The 19,996-nt window shown below is 41.4% G+C and overlaps 1 protein-coding gene across 5 annotated transcripts in view; it reads left to right on the plus strand.

Moving 5' to 3' along the window:
* The first annotated feature begins 378 nt into the window (after positions 1-378).
* The window catches only part of LOC140533499 (protein FAM107B), a 90,739-nt gene continuing 71,121 nt past the window's right edge, over positions 379-19,996 (plus strand). Inside the window, exon 1 of one of the 5 annotated variants that reach the window (XM_072653260.1) lies at positions 379-1,084. The gene's annotated coding sequence lies outside the window, so the exon portion shown is untranslated. Of the gene's footprint in view, positions 1,085-1,941; positions 2,090-3,437; positions 3,526-11,225; positions 13,718-19,996 lie in introns of those variants that run through there. The other 4 variants (XM_072653257.1, XM_072653258.1, XM_072653263.1 and 1 more) reach the window with 4 other exon arrangements.

A 19,996-nucleotide genomic window follows, 5' to 3' on the forward strand; every position in this document is an offset into this window, starting at 1 on the left:
TGTACCTATAGTATCTTTCCCCCCAACCCCCATTAAGATGTCAGCTCCTGGAAGTCAAGGACTCTTGTTTTTTGAACCTCCAGTGCCTAGTTCATCTCTGGTGGCCTCAGGGGACTCATGTGGCATTTGAGTACTATTTTTAGCTTAGACAAGGTAGGAATTAGACCAGTGAGTAGGTGAGGAGATTCATCTGCCAACTCATATCCACAACTGTTTTGCAACTTGCAGCTTTAGGGAATTGTTTGAGGGCACTTGAGATGTCAAGGGACTTGCCCAAGGCCATCAGCATGTGTCAGATGGGGAAGTGAATCCAGGTCTTTGCTCTGCCCCCAGCTTTCTCTCCACTCTACTCCCTATCTTTCATCATTTATTTTCATTTCCTGTTACATAGGCAGTAAGGTTTATTCCAGAAAGTTATCAGGCAACATTCGTCCCTGGGAGTATGGAAAATGAATATCAATCTGGTTATCCCTTAAGATCTTCCTATGGGTCTAGTATCAAAAGGGAATGTGTCCCTTAATCCTAGCGGAATCCAGTCCTCCAGCTTCTCTTGCACTGGGCACTAAAACCCTGCTAAAAGGCAAGGCTGGGAAGAGAAGGTTCCCTTCTGGGATAGCGGGCAAGTAGAACTCCCTGCCCATGTGGGGCGTTCAGACTGAGACTGAGCCGCTTTCTGGACACTTTGGAGAGTCTAGCGCAGGCCAATCGGAGAGGGCCCACGTGCGCTTCTGCGCAGGCTGAGACTTCGGCCCAGGAGGGAGTCTTGATGTTGGGGCTCTTTTCTTTTTGAGGTCCGTCAATGAGATCTCGAAGTCATCGTTTCCTTCATCACGACCCAAGCTGCTCTCCTCTGAAACACTTGCAATTAAGAGACCAAGACGCGGTCACCGAGCGTCCGGGGAATGCTTTTGTCTTTCATGTCTAAAATAGACACGAAAGATCAAGACGAGTAAATCTAATAAACCCTGCCCTGCAGCCCGCAGCCCAAGCAGCATTTGGGCTCGCATTCCGGGAATAGCTGCGAGCTTCGCTGTGGGCGCTGGCGAGCGCCGCTCCTGGTACTGCCGGGCCGGCTGTGATTCAGGTAGATTGGCATCGCCAGGTCTGCGGAGGGCTGGGCCGATCCGCGGGGGTGGCAGTCGGAGCCGTCCGACGGAAGCTTGGGGCTGGGTGAGGGGGAGGACGCTCCGGGAACTCTCGGGCCGGGCTCGGACCGCAATCTCCGGTCCCCCTCTAACGCCGGCCGGGGCAGGGCCGCGCGTCCGCAGGGGAGAGGAGAGAGGACCGGCTGCTCTCCTTAGCTTCCGAGCCCCGGCTCTTGGCTCTTCTGGGCAGGTCTGGGGGACCCCCTTCTCCCGCTCTTTGGCAGGAGAAGCAGAAGACGTCGGACGCGGCCACGAGGGAGCGCGGGGGGCTTTTCAAAGAAAACTTAGCCGCGCACTTGGCCGGCTCCGGTCTCCCCAGGCCGGGGGCGGTGTGGCTCAGCTGTCACCTTCGCTTCCTCCCGGCGCACACCTCTCTAAGCACCCTCCCGTCCGGGGCAGCCCATCCTCCCAGGCGCTGCTCCCCGCTTCTGACCAAAAACCACCCCCCAAGCCCTCCCCGCCCCCACGCAGGCACCAAACTTTGTCCGGACTCCTTCCCGACTTCTCCTCGTCGGCCCCTCGGAGACAGAGCGGGGAAGGGCCGGCCGAGCCGGACGCGGGGCCGAGAGGGGACCCGCGGGTGCGTGCGGAGTGGCGGGGGGGTGGGGGGGACAGGGGCGGGTCTGTGACTCAGCCGCTGCGCCCCTCCCCCGGCCCGCCCCACCGCTTAATTCCGACGCTCGGGCCGCCGGCTGTGAAAGAGCCGCCCCGCAGTGTGGAGCGCGCCGGCCCTGCCCGCGAGCCCCGCAGCCGCGCCGGCCCCCGCCCCCACCGGCCCGCGCCCCGCCGCGAGGAGCGCCCGCCGCCCCTCCCCCTCCCGCCGCGCGCCGGAGCCGAGAGGCTGCCGCAGCAACGGCCGCCGCCGCCGCTGGGAGGAGCTCGGGCTCGCCGCCGCCGCCGCCGCCAAGCTCCTTTGTGAGACCCCGGCCGCGGGAGGGAGGGAGGTAGGTTCCCCGCTCGGGCTCGCTCCTTCGCCGGACACACAAAGAGCGGGGCAGCCGGAGGGCACGCGCCCCGCCGCGGGGCCCCCCTGCCCGCCGCCCGCTTTCCCGCGGAGCCCGGACGGACGCGTGAAGGAGGGAAGGGAGGGATGACGACGGGCTGCTAGGGGCGGCTTCGGCCGGCAGGCTGCCAGGCGGTCCCCTTCCCTCTGCTCCCCCGAGGCACCGCGCTCCCCGGGGTTGTCAGGGGGAAAGTTTCCCGGCGCATCCCCACGTAGGAAGCAAAGAGGCGGGGGCTGCCCGGCCGCGGAGCGATGCTGCCGCGGAGCGGAGACGAGAGGGAGGGAGTCCGGGGAGGGGGAGCCCCCGCCCCCCGCCGGGCCGGGGTTATTGTTGTTTGCTCGTCTCGGGAAGGGAGCGGAGGTGATGGAGGAGCTCTGCCTCGCGCTCAGCCACGTGCTCCCCCCCCCAGCCGGAGGGGTCGCCCCCCGCGGGGGCAGCATCCTTCTGCCTCGGAGCCCCGGACCCCGCGGGCGTGCCAGGGGCGGGATGGGTCCGGGGCTGGGCAGACAGCAGGCAGACAAAGAAGGGTGGGAGAGGCGCCTTGCCACCCGGGGTGTTAGGGGAAGGGTGGCTTTGTTTCCCAACACATCACCTCCTGGTGACTTGACTCCGTCCGGACTGTGCCAGGACCTGCGCCAGGATCTGCGCCCGGGGTGGCCATCGTGTTGGTCAGGTCACGGAGGTGGTTTGGACCTCGGGGCTGACCCTAGATCTGTTAGGCAGGTAGCATGTTTAACCAAAACGGCGTGGCACAGTAGTGGGAGTGAGAGCCGAAGTGGCCGCGGAGGTGGCTCTGTGGCCGGACGGCTGACCCAACGAATCCCCCAACTCGCTTCGGGTCCAGAAGCGGAGCAGTTGTCTGGTTTGGTTGCGGACGAAAACTTACTGTCCTCCTCCTGGACTAGGAAACATGGGCACAGTGAAGGGGAAGCGGAGGTGTTCAGTGAGCAGGGCCCATTCACTTCCTCCTCCCCGGTAGTGTCGGTGGTAGTAGGTCCCCGTGTTGTATGGCCAGGAAGTAGTTGTGTTGGCAGGGTATCGCCTGTGGCATTTGGCCTGAGTTGCGTTTTAGTGGACTGGACTTCCGGAATCAAAACCAAACTTCTTATCTCCCTTCACATCGGCCTGAAACTTGGCACGTGCGGCATAGATAGCTGGGTCACTTTGAGACCTAAAGCGTCATTATGCTAATATTTGCTGTAAAGTACTGCTTGTCCTTTCCATACAGCCCGGCCAATACCCAGCATAGACGCGGACAGGGAGAGAGAAGAGAGGAAACAAGTCGGAGTCAGGGACGCTGGGGCTGTATTAAGTCAGTTCTACATCAGGGAATGCTGCGTGTGCGACTACACGACCGCGCTCCCTGAACAGCGTGGGTACGAAGGCTCTCCCCTCTTAATTGTTGTGTCAGAAGTACAATTCTTAGTTAGCTTGACTTGAGTAGTAAGATGACGTGATAAAAGTTGGGAGGACTTAGAGGAGGAAAGCTGCTGTGGGGATGTATGGTGCTCTTTAAAAGTGGACAAGCTGCTCATGCAAAGGCCTGCAGTGGAAGAGACAGGAAAGTGCCTGATGGGGTAGGTGGGGCCATGAAGCGTGATGCCAGGGTGGTGGCACAAATGTTTCTGAGATTTAACAGTCGTCCTGTAAAGCAGATGGGAAAACACAACCATCAGAATCCTTGAGCCTGGTGTTCCGCCTGTCTTTGGTGTGAACCATGTGTAAGAGGGTAGGATGGAGAGATGGTTTCTTTTGGCTTTCTCTTCTTCAGGTCTTCTTTCTCTGCTGGAGCCATGCTCTGATCCTTCTCTTTTTGACAGGATGGCAACTTCATCCTGGCGTATTGGACTGGAAAATGTTCTGAGGGAAAGAACAGAAGTTGCGTTGCATTCCTTGGATGTTTAAAACTAGATCGAAGTAAATCTGAGAGATGCTGCTCTGGCCTCCAGGGAGAGTGGGGGTTGAGGACAGATGACTCTCTGTTTTTAAACCATTGAAGCTAGGGGTGGAAAAGACTTCACAACTCTTCTTTGTGTATTGGTAAGAGACAGAGAAGTATAACTTTACAGTTAGAGTGAATGGATGGTATCCTGACTTCTGCTCCTCTGAACGGGGCCCACGGCTCATGTTGTCATCCTCTCAGATGGTACTGCAAGTTGTGAAACCTTTACATAACACTCAAGCAAAAGACTTGACTTAGCTCGGGAGAAGGAAGCAGAGGTATGCTCAGCCACCAAGCCAGTGTGAAATAGCTGTGGGGAGCTGCAGGTCACCTGATGGGGCCCCTGTTCTAGTTCACTTCCTTTTCCTTTCTTATTTCCCTTCTCTCTAATCTTGACTTATTTTTGTTGATCTCCTTTGAATGAACGTTTTTTTTTCTTTCTGTAGTCCAGAGGGCATGCTGGACTTTGCTCCTTTTTGTGAACTTTGATTTACCTTGCCATTTAGGAATTGTGTAAGAGGTGGTCCACCTTAGAGGTCACTTGTTTTAGCCTCATTTTACAGATGAAGAAGTTAAAATCCAGACATTTGTTCAAGGTAGATAGTAAGTAGCAGAGCTGGGATTTGGACCCAGGTCCTCTTGATTCCATATATAGGCCTTTTTTACACTCAGCCTGGGGCAGCCTACTGGCTGGGGGTGGGGGAGTAAAGAATGGAAGCAATAACTTAGCCTTCCTCTTATTTTGGAGGAAGGCATGCTGGTAATGAAAGGGAGGATAAAAATCAACTTTCCTTTTTGTTTGCCTGGTACAGGGTACCATTCTGCCACTGTGAATATAGGTAAGGGGCTCTAGGGATAATATATGCATTAGCTACCTACAGGTTTATAGGAGGTTGACAAGCTCATGGCATTTAGAGGACCTTGGAGAGCATTCAGACTAAACTCATTGTATAGGAAAGAAAACTAAAACCCAGAGAGGAGTTAGGTGACTTGGTTAAAGTCATAAAGGTATTAGTTAGCAGGGTCTGGGATTCAAACCTAGGCCCTGTGAACCCAAGTCCAGTGAGTTTTCCATTATGATGTGTTCAAAGAACAGTGTCCATTATGTGAAATAACTAATAATGATAGCTGATATTTATATAGCGCCTACTCTGTGTCAGGCAATTTGCTAAGCATCTTACATACAATCTCATTTGACTCTCACAATAGCCCTTACAAAGTACATACTGTTATCCCCATTTTACAGATGAAGAAAGTGAGGAACCCATGGTCACTGACCTAGTAAATGTCTGAGGCCTTGTTTGAACTCGGGTCTTCCTTATCTTAGGCCACCATCTAATCCTAATTTCATTTATGAGCTATGTTTTTCCCCCCATGTATACAGGACACCTGGATGAGAATTATATTTATTATAGTTAATGATGGATATTTGAGTGTTTCTGAATGTATAATGGGGAAAATATCAAGTGAAAGATGCTCTTCAGGAGATTGATCATCTGTGTTAATGGGAGTCTTAGGGAGAGGGTGATTTAAAATTGCATCTGTAATGATGAAGTTTATAACCTTAAGTTGGTGTTTGGGTTTGTGTACTCAGTCAAGCCCTTTCCACTTTAGTGCCCTTGAATTGCCTGCCCCACCTAATCTCTCCATACATTCTATGCATTGCAAGACATTGGTCCTAGGTCCCCAACAGTCAGAACTGATCTAGGAGAATTCAGGTCTGGTATCTAGGTGAGGGCTAGTATTGTTCTGGGTATATGTGGGTGGGAGGGCATAGCTTAGTCCTGTACTCAGAGCTAATATGTAGTTGAATAGAAAACTAACAGTTATTAGGGAGATTTAGCAAAGAATAGGAAAAAGGTAAGCTTTTTGAAAGCCTGAGAGGTATCTTTGTCTTATTCATTTTTATGTATTGTACGGTACTCACTTGGGACATAATAGATGTTCAGTACACCATAAGTGCTCAACAAATATATGTTGAGTAAATATTTTGAAACTAGATACTTTTTTAAGGAAGAATTAGAGGAGTTGTCCATAGAGGAATGGAGACCAGTTGCACTTCACATGCGTTTTTAGCAGGATGTTTCAGAGGCTTTGTTAAAAAAACAAAAGGAAACTTTGCATATAGTAGTGTACAGCAATATCTAACCATCTAGTAGTATTCATGAAATTCATAATTTAAGGCGTGGGGAGATAATTGAGAAATAATAGCGTTCTATAAAAACATAAGGATTTTAGGCTTATCTACTGTGAAAAAGGGAGTTTTATATTTAATGTCACTTTCGAAGTCATTCTCTGCTTTGGAATTGTCTGAGCATCATTCATTATATACCTGGTTCTGTTCCTGAGTCATGATAGGCTCTTGGATATGTCATTTTACTATTCTCTAGTTTCAACCCTGTTTTTAAATGAGGAAATTGTGAAGATACAGAATTCTTAGAGAGATTGTGAGACTTAATTAACTGAAGAAGTGTTTTGAGATCATCTCAGTTCCTTAGACAAAGTAAGATGTTGAGATGAAGTATGGTTTATAGTCTTGTAACTTCCACCATCTCCTTCAGTCTTTTTCTTCCTGTTTGTTTTTTGAACAGGCACTGATGACTTTAAAACTGTTTAAAGAGTGATGCATTTCTTCTCATGTATGAATTCTGAATTCCTCTTGTTTTTATTCCTTATCAGGTACCTGATTCTTTTCTAGTATGTTAGAAAATCAGTCTTTGATTCTACATAGTAATAATAACTGCATTCTCATGTAACTCATGAGATGTAGGATGGGACAGGGAACATACCCTTGGATGAGTTCAGTAAGGAGACCAGGTTGTCATGTCTCCTGGTCCATGCTATCTTGCTTTTCAGTCTTCTGATAACTAAATCCCTGCTTAGACCATGACACTGACATCACTGATACCTGTTATTTCTTTACTAACTTGTCCTTTTCTTTTGTGACAGGCTCCTAGAATCCTGTTCTTGTCAGAATTAGCTGAATGATTAGTTTAGTATATCATCTGGTCCTTGATTTCCTCATTTCTACACAGGTGAACTGTAAAATAGCAATTCTGTTTACCTCCCCCTACTTTGATGCTTCATTGTGTTGTGAAGGTGACACAGGGTTCTTCAAGATTATGACCATGTAATATTGACCTTTCTTACCCAGCTAGTGCACCGGCCCAAGGTGGAGGGAACCTTCTTTCTGTCATCTTGCAACCTGCTTGTATAATTTAGAGAAATTCATCACTTGGTTGATCTCAGGGTGATTAACTTTTCAGCCATAATAACTCTAGAAGTTCTGCTAAGTGTAGAGGGGTTATGGTCTGAGTTTATGGAAAGCAGTATTTGTCAAATCAGTCAATCCAACAGATAATTAATAAGTGTGTGCTACATGCCAGGCATTGCTCTAAGTCCTGGGGCCACAAAGAAAAAGCAAAAATAGTTCTTACCCTTAAGGATCTTACATTCTAATGTTGGAGATATGTTTATCTTAAGCAAGTCATTTAACCCCTGTGGCCCTTTCATTCAAGTTTCATTTTCTGTGAAAGAGAGAGAGACTAAATAACTTCTCAGGTCCTTTTCATCACTAAGTGATTATCTTCTTACACAGTCTGCAGTGACAAAATTATTTTGAACATAGTAGCACTGCTAAATGTTTTTGTATTTTATTAATGACAAGAGCATCTACACTTATTTGAAAAATAGTACATATATTTGAGAGGCATTGTCATAGTGGATGTCATATAGTCAGTGTCATAGTTAGGCTCCTGCCCCTCCCAGCTGGATTCATTCATTCTTGCATTCATTCATTCATTCATTCATTCATTCATTCATTCATTCCTTTCCTTTTCTATTTAAAGTGGCCATCCCCTGACTACTTTTTAAAGGGTCCTATTCACAGAATGGGCATTACCTCACTTTAAGTGAGTACCTGAAAAGGCCTTAGACTAAAAGGCCAAGGTCTCCCAGTGCATCCTGGGTCATCTCCAGTCATCCTGATGAATATCTGGTCATTGGATCCAGATGGCTCAGGAGGAGAAAGTGGGGCTGGTGACCTTGCACAGCACTCCCTTCCTCAAAACAAAGTAAAGGGCAATTCATGTCATCGTTTCTCTGATGTCATGATCCTCTTCAAAAACGAAGGACGAACACACTAACAACAATACATAGGTACATATAAGATGCATACAGAGTAGATGGAGTAATCTTTGAAAGCAAAGGTACCAGCATCTTGATCAAAGTAAAGTATAGGCTCTCTCAAAAATCAAGAGTTTTGGGACATGCTACCTAAACAACTTGTTAAAGCTTAAAACTGCACTAAGACTATTAGGACAGCCTTTATAATAGAATTGAAGGAGCAGATAAGAGAATAAGTGTTGGCTAAAGAATAAGTGTTGCCCTTATTTAGATGTAGGCAGGGTTCTAATCCCACTTTTCCTCAGTTAAAGTTAGGTGTTGAAATGTAATGAGGCACTCCTGAATCATTGAACAGAGAAAGTTTACTTAGTGTGTTCAAACACAATAAGTGTATTTAGCAAAGATAGTGATCCTTAACTTCTCCGTACTAGGCCCTGGCAGCCAGATACCAAGTCTGACAAGTTGGAGAGGCATTAACAAGATGGGGCTAGGACCATTGTGCCCCCAGTCTAGGGGAGCTAGGGCCTAGCTGGTTACATATGGGGAGGAAGCTGTGTCAGGGACGCTGGGCCCATGAAGTTAAATGGGAAGAGGAAGTCAAGGATACCAGACTGAGAAAATACTTTGCTTTTCAACAATATCTTTTACCTACAGAAGGATGAGAAATTATTTCCTACATTGCTGGAATTAACCCCCATCGGAGTAAGCAGTCTTATTATAAGTATAACATAAAGATACTCAAATCTATTTGGCCCTTTGATGCTATTGGAATCACAGATGAGAAAGCACTCTTACCTGGGAAATCATAATTTATGATTCAAGGAGAGGAAAAGTATATGTGTATATCACATTTAAATTCTAGAGTTAACTAAATAGAAATTGAAGTGTGATCTGTTTATATAGCATTCATGTAGAAACTGTTGAAATTACGTTGCCCTTAATTAAAAACATACAGCTACATAATTAGATAAGGCTTGCTTTTCAGAAAAAAAAAATCTGATTTTTTTTTTTTGTTTATTTATTTATTGGAAGCATCAGCTTGGTAGAAAATGACACCATCAAACAAGATAGTTAGCTTTTTACTATTTATGTATGGACATTCACCATGCATCCTCACTTGTCACCACAGGTGCATAGTATCCTCAGTTTCTTAAAAAAAATACTACTTTCCAATAATTCTCTTGGCTCTTCATGAAGAGACCCAAATGCTTCTCGTCATCTTCTGTTATTGGATTTAACTGACTATATCCCTTTGTTGAATTAAAAAGAAAATTAGAGCTGGGAATGAACTTGAAAGTCATCTAGTCCAGTTCCATTATTTTGCAAAGAAGTTCACTGGATATTGCAAATATTTGTTTTTGAAAGAAACAATATTTGATAGTAGTCTAATACAGAGGGTACTGAGCTGGTAGTTGAGACCTGGGTTCTCCTTCTGGCCTTGTCACTGAATCATGTGGTCTTGGGCAAATCATTTAACTTAAGATTCCAAGTTTCCTCGTTATAAAATGGGAGGTAGTGGTGGTTTACTAGTTATTTAAGGATTTTTAAAGTTCCAAATGCATGATTCTAACTCAGCCGTAGGATTTTAAGCAGAACACCCTGTCAAGTGTTTATTCTAGTTTTGTCCTTGGTAAGTTATGAGTATGATGACCACATGACACAGATTTTCCAGGCTAGACCTAATTTCAAGGAAAAAAAAACTGCACTTTTAAAAATGAGGCCTTACAAAAGGAATATCCTTTCTTAACCCATGTGTCCTGATTGTTTTAGTTTAGAAAATTAGGGTCACTTTCAGAGCTAAGAGGAATTTCAGGTGGATTAAAGCAGGGCTGAGTCTATACTCAACAGTATTATAACCTAGACTCTGGCTCATTCTTGGTAAAGTCACTGACATTTAGTACTTATCTCTGCCATAGTTTCCTTAATTTCTAAGATGACGAAAAGAGAAAAAATGTTGATTAATCTTTTTTAGTTGAATTATTTTGTTTTCAGTGTTTGACAATCACTTCCATATATCTTAGATTTTTTTCACTCTCTCCCCATTATTCCTCCCTCCCTCCTCACTCTCTCCCTGAGATGGCGTACAATCTTATATAGATCCAACACGTACATTTCTATTAAATGCATGTTGCAAAGAAGAATTCAAATGAGTGGGGAAACCATAAAACAAAACCTAACATAATACAAAAGAAAATGGTCTGTTTCCGTATGTGATCCAGTTCCATAGTTCTTTCTCTGGATGTGTAAGGTGTTTTGCCTCAAGAGTCCATTGGAAATTTTTTAAGAGCATGTATTGCAATGAAGTAGTAAGTCTACCAGAAAAATTCCTTGCACACTGTGGTTGTTGCTGTGTACAAAGTTCTTCTGGTTCTGCTCATTTCACTCAGCATCAGATCATATAAGTCTTTCTAGGCTTCTCTGAAGTCTTCCTGTTCATCATTTCTCATAGCACAGTAGTATTCCATTACATTCATATATCACAGCTTGTTCAGCCATTCCCCAATTGATGGGCGATCAGGCAATCTCCTTGATTTCCAGTTCTTGGCCACCACAAAGAGAGCTGCTATAAATATTTTTGTACATGTGGGACCCTTTCCCATTTCTATGATCCCTTTGGGATAGAGTCCCAGAAGTGATATTGCTGGATCAAAGGGAATGCACATTTTTGGCATAGTTCCAAATTGCTCTCCAGAATGGTTGGATGCGCTCGCAGCTCCACCAACAATGAATTAGTGTTCCACCTCTCCCACATCTTCTCCAACATTTATCATCTTCCTGTTTTGTCATGTTAGCCAATCTGATAGGTGTGATGTGGTACCCCAGAGTTGTTTCAATTTGTCTCTCTCTAATCAATAGTTTTTTAATTATTTTTTATATTATATATATTTATATTATAAATATTATATTATTTATATTGTATATTATATTTATATTATATATTAATAATTTTTTAATATAATTATAGATAGCTTTAATTTCTTCCTCTGAAAATTCCCTGTTCGTATTCTTTGGCCATTTATCAATTGGAGAATGACTTGTATTGTACATTTGACTCAATTCTCTATGTACTTTAGAAATGAGGCCTTAATCACAGACACTAGTTGCAAAAATTCTTTCCCAGTTTTCTGCTTCCCTCCTGGTCTTGGTTGCATTGGGCTTGTTTGTGCAAAACCTTTTCAATTTAATGTAATCAAAATTATCCCCTTTGCATTTCATAATGTTCTCTATCTCTTGTTGGGTCATAAATTTCTCCATTCTCTATAAATGACAAATACACTATTCCTCGCTCCCCTAATTTGTGTACAGTATCAATCTTTATACCTAGATCACGTATCCATTTGGATTTTATTCTTATGTACAGTGTCAGGCATTGGCCTATGCTCAGTTTCTGCTACACTTATCCAGTTTTCCCAGCAATTTTTGTCAGACAGTTGGTTCTTATCCCAGAAGCTGGGGTCCTTGGGTTTATCAAACAGTAGATTGCTATATTCGTTAACTACTGTGTCTTGAGAACCTAACCTATTCCACTGGTCTAACCTTCTGTTTCTTAGCTAGTACCAAGTGGTTTTGATGATTGCTGCTTCATAATACAATTTGAGATCTGGTAGGGCTAGGCCACCTTCCCTAGCATTTCTTTTCATTAGTTCCCTTGATATTCTGGACCTTTTGTTCTTCCAGATGAATTTTGATACCATTTTTTCTAGTTCTAGAAAATAATTATCTGGTAGTTTGATTGGTATGGCACTGAGCAAGTAAATTAATTTAGGTAGAATTGTCATTTTTATTATATTAGCTCAGCCCACCCACAAGCAACTAATGTTTTTCCACTTACTTAGATCTGACTTTATTTGTGCAAAAAGTGTTTTGTAATTGTGTTCATATAATCTCTGGGTTTGTTTTGGCAGGTAGACTCCCACATATTTTGTAGTGTCTACTGTAGGATTAAACGAGATTTCTCTATCTCTTGCTGATGGGCTTTGTTAGTATTATATAGAAATGCAGATGATTTATGTGGGTTTATTTTGCATCCTGCAACTTTGCCAAAGTTGTTTGTTATTTTAAGTAGTTTTTTACTTGATTCTCTGGAATTCTCTTAAGTATATCATCACATCATCTGCAAAGAGTGATAACTTAGTTTCTTCTTTGCCTATTCTAATTCCTTCAGTTTCTTTTTCTTTCCTTATTGCTACAGTTAACATTTCTGATCCCATATTGAATAACAGTGGTGATAATGGACGTCCTTGTTTCACCCCTGATCTTATTGGAGATGCATCTAGCTTGTCCCCATTGCATATGCTTGCTGATGATTTTAGGTAAATCTGCTTATTATTTTATGGAAAGTTCCATTTATTCCTATGCTTTCCACTGTTTTCAGTAGGAATGGGTGTTGCATTTTGTCAAAAGCTTTTTCTGCATCTACTGAGATAGTCATATGATTTCTGTTAGTTTTATTGGTGAGATGATCAATAATGTTAATAGTTTTTCTAATACTGAACCAGCCCTTCATTCCTGGTATAAATCCTACCTGATTGCAATGTATTATTCTCATGATAAGTTGCTGTATTCTTTTTGCTGATATCTTATTTAAAATTTTTGCATCTATATTCATTAGAGAAATTGGTCTATAGTTTTCTTTTTCTGTTTTGACTCTTTCTGGTTTAGGTAACAGAACTTCCTGGTTTAGATATCAGAAGATTAATCTTTTCAAAGAGAATAAATTTTTTAATTTTGACTTAGTCCTAGGTTTTGATTTGATATAACAGACAAAATAAATGTTCAGTCATTTCGGTTATAACTCACTCTGACTCCAAAAATCCATTTGGATTTTTCTTGGCAAAGATGACTGTTATGGTTTGCCATTTCATTCTCCAGCTCATTTTGTAGATGAAGAGACTAAAGCAAACAGGGCTAAGTGACTTGCCCAGGTTCACACAACTAGTAAGTGTGTGAGGTCAAATTTAAACTCAGGAAGATGAGTCTTCCAGACTCCAGACCTGGTACTCTATCCACAGCCCCACCCTGCTTTTGAGTAATTTACATTCTAAGAGAAGACAAAATTGTATGATGCCAGACTTTTAAATTAAAAGTAATTTAGTCAATGCATCTGGTAGGATGTCCATTCTGGTAGCCACTGAGATACAGCACCTTATTCCATAGCCTTTATTTTTCTATAGTTAAGTTGAAGATATACAGGGCAATTCAAGGCAATCAATCAAAAAACATTAGGCACCTACTATATACTATATGTATAGGTGGAATGATGCCAGGTTTGTCATGGATGCTCTTAGCTTCTTCTTTCTCTCACCTTTTACTTTCCAGAAATGAAAGACAGCATATATGTAAGTGTATTTTAAAACATGTAGAAAGGCAGCATTGGGGATAATGGAAAGAACCATGGACTTGAAGCCTGAAGCAGCTAGGTGATGCTGTGAGTCGGAGTGGTAGACTTGGAGTCAGGAAGACCTCAGTTCAGACATTGACTCAGATACTAGCTGTGTAAGGTAAGCTTACTTAATGAGTCACTTAACCTTGCTTAGCTTTAGTTTCCTCATCTGTACAATGAGGGTAATAGTATTTACTTCCCATTATTGTTTTGAGGATCAAATGAGATAACAGATAAACTGTGCTTTGCAAATCTCAAGGTGATATATAACGCTAACTCTTATATATTACTGTGCAGTTTGAATTTGAGTTTGAATTCCTTTTCATCCATTAACCAAACTTTGTTCTCTTGAATAGTCACAGGACCACTTAGGATCTCAGGTTCTTCATCTCTCAAATTGGAATTGGCTTCACTAGCCTCATAATATTATTGTGAGTAAAGTTCTTTCCACTATACCATGCTGTGTAGGTGGCACATTTCATTTTTAAAAAGCTACCTAGAAAAGTTTAAACTAATACTTTCCTCTGCATAAGATTCCCTGTAACAACAAGAAATTTTGAATTGAACAGATACGTTATATTTTCATGACTTATTGTGGGGGCATAGGTGAGAAGTTGTGCTCTCAGAGCTCAGAGATTAGTGTGGCACAAGCTTGTACTAGTTCTGTTATGCCAAAAGGTTTTAACAACAACCAGGTGATAGGTCCCTGCTTAACTGTAGGATCAGCTTAGGTAAATATGAAGTACTCATCAGTAGAAAAGATTGACTGCTACATGGTGAATTTTTTCTATCCATGATGATCCATGAAACAGAAAAAAAATCTATTGAACATATAGAACCAAGATATTTGAAGTCATCACTAATGACTAATTTGCAAGGTTTGGAAAGCAGGAACCTCCCCAGTCTGATTTTGCTGATCTACCTTTCTTGACCTCCTCTTTCCTTTTCCCCTAAGTGATATCAGGAAATAACCTTGAAAGTGCAAAAAGATAACCTTTAATTTAAGGAGGGATAGTGTCACAATGGAATGTGGTTAATGAGGAAGGTTGGAGGGCTAATCACAGAAGTAATGCTTTGGGGTGGGGCAAAGAGTAGTGTTCGTGGAGTAATTGTGTGTTTTTAGGCTTAGGGACTTTTTTTTCTTTTTTGAGGGGACACACTTAGAGGTCAATAATTTAGTATGTTGTATAGGGCCCTTCCCTACAATATGACTGACAAGCGATATTATCTCTTTGTTACTTCTGGTAGAGGATTTATTATCCTGGGAAGCCTAGGCCTGTTGGCTTGAATGTATTATGGGCAACTTGGTGCTGTTCAGCTATCACTTTTCGTTATCTTGTTTTAGCACATTTTGACGCCATTTTTATTACAACCTTCCAGATCCAGTTGGTAGAGTTATGTTTGTTTCCCTTTCCCACTGCTTTAACAGAGTCACTCTTTTGTGAGGTCCTGGTAGAGAAACTGAATAGGTGTTAATTAGCATGGAATGAGCAGAGCCCTGAGCTTCAATCCCAGAACTAACTCTTCTAATAGAACCAAGACTTCTCTGTATTTTTGTGCATTCTTCAGGCTTTTATTGTTAAACTTCACTTTAGCACAGATACTTTAAAGACATAATAAATAAGTTGCTCTTAAGCTTCCAGTCTGCAGTTATTCATAAGCTTCTTGTTTTTCTACACTTTAAAAATTGAGATATGATTGAAATACTAAGATTTTCCCCCCTTTTGTGCTAAAAACAAAATAACTGGCAAATACAATTTGGAACATGTTGTGTACATATGCTTCATTGAGGACTATAGCGACACAGTGGAATAATTTCAAATATTTTCTATTTATAGTCTGTCTTATTAGACTCTTCCTGCTCTTCCTGTTTCACTCATCAAAATTATGAAGAAAAAAACAATTTTTAAAAAGTTCAGATAAAATAGTTGAATTATATCTGAGCTCAGTGTCTGGTACATAGTAACTGACTTATTGATTCAAAAGTGATGACTATTTTATTTGTATACCCTAAAGTTCTTGTAAAATGTATTATTTTACTCTTGTAGCTATTAAGGCTTTTTTTTGAAAATTGTAATAGAATCTTAAGGCTAGAAATGAGCCTCAGGACTCATGTAATAAAGCATTCTTTTTGGTTAATATACTTTTTGAGTTAATATACTTCTATTCCATGTTTCTTCTAGCTACCACAAGAACCCCTAAACTTCACAGAAAGAACAATGAGACACTAATGATCTATTTTTAAAATGTTATTTATCATGTACAGATTGTTCCACTTTTGTTGATAATGTCCCTAACACCATGCTTGATGTATAATAAATGCTTATTGATTGATTGAATGTCCATATTTTCGTTTTAACATTAATACATGAGATTAATATGTTGTGTGCCTGAGAGAGCCCCTCATTAAGCAAGGAGAATTTCTGCATCATTTAACTATATTCATCCTGTTCCCTTGCTTCTGAAAGACACTTGCCATAAGACTATTACTCATTATTACAGGTGTTCAGTAAATTTCCAAATGTACCTTTGTAGTAAACATTGACTTCTCCTTTGGATGTGAATAAGTTTGAGTATTTTTCTACATATGTATGTATATTCTTGTATGTATAGTGTTCTTTCTGTTGTAATTCTTGCTTGTATTTTCCCAAGAATTTGAGTTGTTTTTCAAAGCTATTTTATATAATGTTGTTACCATATAAATTGTTCTACTGTGCTTATCTTAGTGTGCCATCAGTTTATTCAGGTTGGTTTCTTCAAAACCATTCCTTTCAGCTTCTTTGGGTTGCAATATCATCTTACATTCATATACCGTAATTTGTTCATCCATATCCCAATTAGGGGGTACTCTCTTATGTATACAGTTCTTTGCAGCTATCAATAGAGCTACTATGAAAACGTTTTATACATAGGAATCTTTATTCTTTCTCTGCTGTCTTCAGCAAATAGGTCTAAAAGAGATGTGTGTGTTCGTCCTTCATTGCTGAAGAAGACCATGCCATCAGAGAAATGATGACATGACTTGCACTTGACTTTGTTTTGAGTGAGGGAGGGCTGTACAGGTCATCAGCCTCACTTCTCCTCCAGAGCCATCTGAATTCAGTGACTAGATACTCATCAGGATGACTGGAGATGACCCAGGATGAGGCAATTGGAGTTAAGTGACTTTTCCAAGGTCACACAGCTAGTGAGTGTCAAGTGTCTGAGGTGAGATTTGAATTCAGGTCCTCTTGACTCCTGCGCTGGTGCTCTATCCACTGTACCACCTAGCTGCCGGGTTAAAGGGTCAATGAAGTTTAGTGCTTGGGGGTGGGTTAGTTTCAAACTGCTTCCTAGTGCATCATTGTGCCTATCTTACTGATGAACCTTTAATAATTTTCATTTTTAATCCTCTGCTTTTAATTTTAAGCATACTTCAGTGAATCTGTGGATTCATCAGTACGGGTATGACCTACATCTGTATTGAACTCAACCCATCTATAGTTTCTCTTTCTATGATGATTCTTATTAATGTTTTCTTCATATTAGTGGAAAGAGTTCTAGATTTAGAGTCAGAAGACCTGGATTTGAATCTCAAACCTCCCTCTTAACTGTATGACCTTGAACAACATATTTAATCCCTCTTAGACTCAATTTTCTGTGTCTTTACAAGGAATGGCTTGGATTGGATAACATAAGGTCCTTTATAATTCTAATTCTGTTCTTTTCTTATCTTTTTATGGCTACCAGTGTACACCTTAGGTTGTACCTTGAGCTCACTATGTGGCCGACTGCTACTAAGTCCTGCACTAATACCCCATTTGAGTTTGGAATTGATTCCTGAGTTCTTGAAGACTCTTCCAATAGAACTGAAGTTCCAGAATACTTCACCTAGTTGGAGAGACTTTTCCAATATGCTCTTAGCATCAGATTGAGTCAGCTGTCTATGGACAACTCAAGCTAAGTATGGAGAGGTCACCAATTGGTACGCTATTAGATGGTGAATTCTTTGGGCAAGGAATCCCATGAAACGAATATAAAATTCTTTTTGAAAATGTTAACAAATAATATAAGACATATTTTACTGTGTTATTTCATGGACAGATAGGCAGGAGAAAGGGAAATGAATAAGGTGATGTGAAGTAGAAACAATATTATAATCTCTATTTTTGTTAAAGTCCTGAATGGCATAGATAAGAATTAATGTAATAATACTGCTTTCTCTGGGGAAAAACAATTCCTCAGATTTTTTTGTAGGGTGAGTATTGCTAAAATTTATTACAAGTATATATTTTTTTCATTTTTAATGACGCAAAATCCCCTAAAGCCTTGCTGTCAAGAGTAGCATGGGAAAAACAGTGCTTTAATGGGGTAAAACCTCTATCTTGTGGTTATTGCCTCTGACGGTCATTAAAAACTGAGTTGTTTCTGCTGTTAGAAGCGTAAATTATTTCTCCTTCTATGACCCCCTCTCCCCCATAGGTGTGATGAAATAAAGCCAAAGAGGTATAGACAAAAAATATTATACTGGTCATATCCTTGACTGAATGGGAAATGAAGCTTAGATTCTCGATTTGGCCCCCTGTGCCTCTGAAAACATTTCATGAATGAAGTTGAAGAAGCGCTGTTGCAGTAATCTGTCAGCTGTGAGAGAGACATATCATTCAGTAGTGAATGAGTGAGTACTTGGAACTGAGGTTTACACCTCACCTCTGAACCATAGCTTTGTGACCGTCTAGGAGTCATTTATGACCTTTCCATGTTCCAGGCAGCTCTGTACTCTAGAAATTGACTAGTTCCTCACACTGACAAAATAAGAGGTCCACTAAACTGAAATGGAATAGGAGTAAAAGGAAATGTGACTGCTTCTTGGTGTTTCTTGTGGTTCTGAGTCATGTGTGAGCAGATATGAAGACCCAAGCCTAGTGCTTGTCAATGTTCTAGGGTCAAGTGAAAATAATCTGCTTAGAAGTAATACTTTGAAGTTATCAAGTTGAACCCCCCTTTTCCCAGATGAGACAGAGATATTACCTAATTTCCTCAGGGTCATCCTGGAGTAAGCAATAGTGTCAGGATGAGACTTTGTGTCCTGGGACTCTTCTCTGTGCCTTGCTGCCTGCTTCCTGATGATAGAATGAACCTCTTTTTCATTAGGTAATACTCAGCTTGTCTTTTGTCAGTAACTATTTCAAACTTTGTTAGTATCAAGGATTTGCAGTAGTCAGAAATAACTGTTTTTACAGTTGTCATTCAGTTTGGTTTTTCCATCTGTTTTATTTCTCCATAGCCCTTTAGTTAGGTATCAACAAAACCCAACTCCCCAGGGAGTCCTTAAAAAAAAAAGAAGCAGTTTACTGACACAGGTTTCCCTTGCCTTTGCTTCTGCTTGTTTTGTCTTTGTATCCTCTGTTCCTGGGATGTAGTAGGTACTTAAATGCTTCTTGAATTAAATGAATGAGTCAGGGTACTCTGAATGTGTAAAATAGTGCCCTGGCTATTGTTGAAAAGCATGGGGGTGGTTTTCTATGTATTTTTAAGGTCGCTAAAGTTTTTTTTCCTTAGTTTGTTTACATAATAACCTTTTTTTCCCCTTCCCTTCTGGGCAGCAATAGTAAGTAAATATGCAGGTTGCTGGGCTTGTATTATATCTCCTTCCTACTTTCCCATCCTGTACTTTAGGATTTGAATGGAACAGTCCTCGCTGTGACCATTTCAGTGACTTCTTTAAAAAAAACAACAAAAAACTTAACAAAATTGAGAGCTACCTAATGAAAGTTCAGAAAAGAACTTAATTTATCATACTTACAACTATTCAATAATATTTAAGTACTGCTATTCCAAAGGGCCTAAGAAATGCATTTTAATTTGTGCTATTAAAATTTATTGACATTTTTAAAAAAGTAATTTTTCCAATGTACCCATTATCAATATGCGTTCCTTAACACCATGTAGAAATCAACCTTTGTAACAAAAAACTGTAAACCTGATCAACAGAGTGACCACATCTGATAGTATGCATAGTATTCCTTATCCATAGATGTAAAATGTCACTTTCCCCGTATATCATTTTAGCCAATCTGATAGAAATAAGATGATATCTCAAAGTTGTTTTAATTTGCATTTCTCTAATCAGTAGTGATTTAGAGCATTTTTTTCACATTGCTCTCTATATTTTTGATTTCTTCATTAAAAAAAAACTGCCTGTATCCTTTGATCATTTATTAATTAGGGAATAACTTGTATTCTTATAAATTTGACAAAGTTCTTTATGTATTTAAACTGTGAGACCTTTATCTGGGAAATTGTCTGTAATAAATTTTTCTACCTATTTTAAAGTTTTTATGTTTTTATTATATAGTCAGTTTTTGTAAAGGTAACCATCTACTGCTGAGAAAGAGGTGTATTCATTTCTGTTCCT

This window comes from Notamacropus eugenii, chromosome 3 (assembly GCF_028372415.1).
Source record: "Notamacropus eugenii isolate mMacEug1 chromosome 3, mMacEug1.pri_v2, whole genome shotgun sequence".
NCBI classification, from domain to species: Eukaryota; Metazoa; Chordata; class Mammalia; order Diprotodontia; family Macropodidae; genus Notamacropus; species Notamacropus eugenii.